Below are 5,093 nucleotides of genomic sequence, written 5' to 3' on the forward strand. Positions count from 1 at the left end.
TTGGCCCGCCCACGCAGAGCCGCTCGCCCCGGGCGACCCTGTGCCCCAGGTAGCTCGCGGTCCGCAGAGCGCTGTGGGCCGCGGGCGACGCGGATAGGCTCCGACAGCTCTCACACCGCGGCAGGCACGATCGGCAGCAAGGGCCTCCAACCACGCCGCGGCCACGGCGCCGTACACCCACCGGGAGCAAGCGAACTCAAGAGCCGCGCTCACAGTGGCCCGAGAGCTACTGCAGTGCAGGTTGATGGAAGGCGGCCGTGACATGCTACTGGAGCGGGTGGCAGAGCTCCTGGGCTTTGCCGCCTCGGGGGCTCACCCTTTCTGCACCCAGCTCCCGTCTCAGGTCCAGGGCAGCGAAGAAGGACTCGTCGCGACCCATGGCCCCAGTGGGCCGCCGCGCTACCACCCCCAGGTGGGCGCATCAAGCAGAGCTGCATGGCACGCGGAGCGCTATGGCGCGGCATCGGGGTGGCGGCCCTAGAAGAATACGTGCCCCACATGATGGACCAAGGGCACCCTCATGAGGGCGAACAAGGCTCGCTCCTCAGCCCAAGCTGTGGGGACGAGGCTCCAGAAGCTGAGCTCTTCCAGGAGCCCCGGGACAGCCCCACCAGCCACGCAGGAAGCAATGATTATCGGGTACCACTAATTCCTCAGGAGCAGGCATACGCTAATCATGGATCGCAGGAGGTGCAGGTCGCCGCAGCGAGGAACTGCCCCGCTCCCGCGGTCTCCTACCCCTCAGGAGGAGGGCGCCGGGGGCTGCAGGAGAGGGGCCGGGATCCGGCATCACCACCGTGGCGGTCAGAGCGAGGCGTTCTCAGGAGGTAGGCTCTCTGCTGGGGAGGTGTCTCAGGGCCTGCCCCTGGCGGAGGACCCATGGTCGTCGGGGGAACCGCTAGCGACCGCTCCACCCCATCGGCGGCGTCCTGGTTTCCGGTCGTTGTTGATGGCCCTAGAGTGTGGCGCAAGGCGGGGCCCTCGTCTGGCGATATGAAGCAAGGCCGGTACCTGTGAAGAAGGCCTAGTGCCTATGAAGCTCGCCGCCCCGTGACACTCTCACGTAATAATGTGTGGGGCTGTACACGCCCCGGAGTCTCAGGGGTGCCGGCCTCAGACCCTTGGGCTCCCTCCCACGCCCAGTGGCAGCACTTAGCTCCGCGCTGGTGAGAAGACGTCCAAGACTAGACTAGGTGCCGGTCGCGGCCTTTTTCTGCTTTCATTGCTTTTCCCTTGGTTGTCGCTTTCCCCCGCTGGATTTAAGTTGGACTCGAATTTGAGATTTGCGTGTGTTTGGGGAAGGGGTGCTTAGTCTCGTTCAAGCAATCTCTCGCGTTTTGGTTACCACTTCGCCTCAGCTGCCTCCCCTCATGAGCCCCTCGCGAGCCGGGTCTGGCCTAGCTTGCGTGCAGCCCAGACTGCCGCTGTCATATCCTCTCAGGAGGCTTCTACTGCAGGTCCTACGGATTCGACCAGGAGACACTCGGGACACCACAGCCTCCCACAAGCTATCTCAGGGCCCGCACGGGATAAAGGGTAAGGGAACGGGAACAATACGCGGTCAGTCGGATAAATCCCCCAATGCATCCTTAGGAGCACCGCCCAAACTGTTGCTGGCGTCGCAGGCCTCGCCATCGCCCTCTGCGTTGTCATCAGTGGCGTCAGGACCGTTAACCACGCCGCCCTCATCGGCGGCCATAATAGCATCATCGTTATCTAAAGCGAAGGCCCTGACGAGAGCGTCCACGTTGTCTTTCACCCAGTGCATCAGGTCGTCCCGGACGGCCTGGGGGACTGGGGCGGTGGCGGTGTCGAAGTCGAAGTGGGGATCCATGTTTTGGAGATGGCTGAAGACGAGGGAAAAGGCGTGCCCGAGCAGGGCGCGGCTCCTCTCCTCCACCAACCTGTCGGCTCTGACCGACCGCGCCTCCAGCTGCGTCACCACGTCGGTGAAGAACTGAAGGTTGCCGGCATAGTTAACTACGTGCGGCTCGCCAACAGCCGCCTCGCAGATGTTACCCAAGGCCGTGTTGGCTCTCTCCCGAAGCGTGGTGAGCATGGGGCCGTGCTCATGCTCCAGGAGCCGCCGCTAGCGTATCTCGTCCGCATTCTGGCGCGTGATGGTCTCAGCCTCGTCCACCCGTTGGCGAAGGAGAAGCACCTCGGCATGGGAGGTAGTTGAATCCCACTGCGCCACCTCAAGTGCGGCCCGCAAAGCATCGACCCGCCGTGTCGCTTCCTCCAGCTTGACCCTCAAGACGGCGGTCCTACCTTGAGCCTCGGTCCGGATCAACCCCAGCCTCTCCTCGAACTCGCGCTCGAGGTTCAAGCGCGCCGTCGCTACCCGGCGTCCGACCTCCTCCAGGACACGGGCTTCCCGCGTAGCGACATCATCCTCCACCTGCGTCACCAAGCGCTCCCTTGTCTCCAGGCGTTCATACTCACGTGCGCGTTCAGCGGCTTCCAGCGTCAGCGCCTCCTCATGCTTCTGGAGCTCCGCTGGGTCGCCTGAAGCCACCTTCATCGATGCAAGGGCCGCCTCGCGCAGCTCCACCTGCTCCTCCAGTGAGCGGCACCGGGCCAGGAGTTCCCGCGCCCGCTCCTCCGCCGCCTCTCGCCGCCGGTCAGCTTGCCGGGCCTCCTCGACGGCCCGGGAACGGACCTCCCAAGAGGCCGCCAGTGACGCCTTGGCCTCCTCATCGTCAAGATCGCGCTGATAGCGCGCGAGGGCGACAGCCGCCTCCAGCTCGCGCCTCTCTGCAACCAGGCGCAGGCCCTCGGCCCCAAGGCGTGCGTCCTCATCAGCGAGCTCTTCACCAAGCAGGTTCACCGCGTCGGCCACCCTCCGAAGAAACCCTTGGCGAAGAGCGCGACGCTCCCGGGCGCGCTCGAGTACGTCTTCCACACCATCATCCGCCCCAAGCGAGCGCTGGGGGGCATGAATCAACACTCCCCCTCCGGGCAGGGGGCTGGGGGCTGGCGCCCTCGAGGCGACCGGGCACGCCTCGCCAAAAGCCCGGCCTGGAGCCAGTCCATCCCCAAATGAAGAGTGCAGGGAGTACCCCCAGCCAATCACGGTCCACGACCAGACAAGAAGTCCACGGCAGGCTGGCTATGCCACGAGAAGGCTCGCGAAGAAAGATTGCGAGGCGCGCAGGGTCGCGATGTGCCTCAGGATGGTTCGTCTCTCCAACCGGCCTCACTGCAAGGGCTCTGCTGCTCGGAGTGCTCGAAGATGGTGGAGAGGGTGGAGACAAGGGGGATGGCTCCTCAGTCATCTCCGTGAGCTCGGCAGGAAGGGCCCTGCGGAGCAAGGGTCAGGAAAAGCAACGGAAGGATCAGGAGCTGGGAAGGGAGAAGGCTTACTCATCGGTGGCGAAGTACTTCCTATGCTTCAGCAGGTAGCAAGGGTAATCATCAGCCAGGGCCTCCCTTCTCTTCCGGAGGGCCTCGAAGTCCATGCGGAAGCGACCCAAGAGTCGAGCGCAGGGGTCAGCCTGCGACGAGGAAGAAGTGTCAAGGCGACCCGCGTCTGGGGCATCTGCCTGATGCGCGCTGCCGGTTGCCTCACCAAGAAGAGCAGCTGGGGCCTCAGGGGCCTCAGCCGGAGGCGCTGCAGGCAGCCGCTCGCCGCCCTCAGCCACAGCAGTGCGGGCCTCAAGGGCAGCTCTCTCATGAGCGCCGCCCAGTGCTGTCACCTCAGCGGGGGCCCCCTCGGCCTCTGGCGGCTCATGCCTCCCTGCGCCGCCACTTGAGGAAGAGTCGCCTTGGCCGACTGCAAGGGCGGCCACCACCACTAGGTTCTCGCGAGGCCCCTGGAGGCCAGCGGGGCGCAGCCCCCTTTCGTCGAAGATGGGCATCTGATTCACAAAGTCGCTTCTATTCGGGCAGAGGTACAACAAGGCCCCCCCTTGCCGGATGCTGCCGGGGGTGGGGTCCCAGTCAAGACCAAGAGCACCTTCCTCAGTGCTTCAGGCGTCAGGTCCTCTTCCTGGAGCCTCATGCAATCCTCAAGCCCGCTGAAGGCCCACATCCGGTGAGAATGGCGTTGGAGAGGGGCAACACGGCGTAGCTGGAAATCCTTCACCACCTTGGGCGCCGTCACGCCGACCGCCCTCAAGAATGCGAAGCGACGCCAGACGAAGACGAGCCGGGAACTCGTGAGCGTCTCTTGGCCCCAGCCTGAGTTGGGAACAGCAGGCCAAGACGGCTCTGACAGCAGGGGGCTGGGCACCCCTATGTCCACATACAGCCACCGCTCGCGAAACCCAGGTGCGGGCGGAGGAAGACTGAAGTCGATCCCTGAGGCCACTGTCTCAGGTGCAGCAATGAAGCTCACGCACCCCGAGCATTGGGTGGGGTTGACAAGGTGCAAAGAGAAGAAGTGGCGCAGCAAGGCAACCGAAGGAAGGATGCCCATCATTGCCTCGCAAACAAAGGCGAAGACCGCAAGAAGAGTGATGGATTCAGGACCCAGATGCATCATATGGATCTGATAGTGGGAGAGCACGACGTTGAAGAAATCAGAAAAGGGGGGAACTAGTCCCGCCAACAGGGCGTCGGCAAAATACCGGACCTTAGTGACTATCCTGTCGATGGAGAAGCGAGACGCGGGCCAGGCCGTCGTCCTCCCGCATTCTTTGAAGATGGTGGCCAGAGTCGAGCTGACCTTGCACAAGCCCTCTCGATTGATTATGATCGACCGGTCGACGGTGGGGGCCGCCAGCGACAGTGAGCGAGGCGGAGGCATGGGCTTCTTCCCTCTTCCCTTCTTCGGCGGAGCCATGGCAAGAGAAGGGGGGGAGGTTCGAGATTGGATTGGGAGCGGAAGCTGGAGTTCGAGAGGAGAAAGGGCAGAGGATGCTCGGGCAATGAAAAGGGAGCGGCTGTGTGCGACTACGAGTCCGCCTAGCATAGCACAAAATAAGGAGGCGTGGGGGAACAGTGCTGCCCATGTCCAATCAACCGCCACGTGGCGCCGAAGGCCGCAGGCTGTTAGGGCCCGTGACGCTTCATACTTGCCCTTTCGCCTCTCTGCTCGGCCAAGTCCGGGCGCGCCTTGGGCCCGGGGGCTACTGTCGGCGTTCTGGGAA

This window comes from Triticum dicoccoides, chromosome 5B (genome assembly GCF_002162155.2).
Source record: "Triticum dicoccoides isolate Atlit2015 ecotype Zavitan chromosome 5B, WEW_v2.0, whole genome shotgun sequence".
Classification (NCBI taxonomy): Eukaryota; Viridiplantae; Streptophyta; class Magnoliopsida; order Poales; family Poaceae; genus Triticum; species Triticum dicoccoides.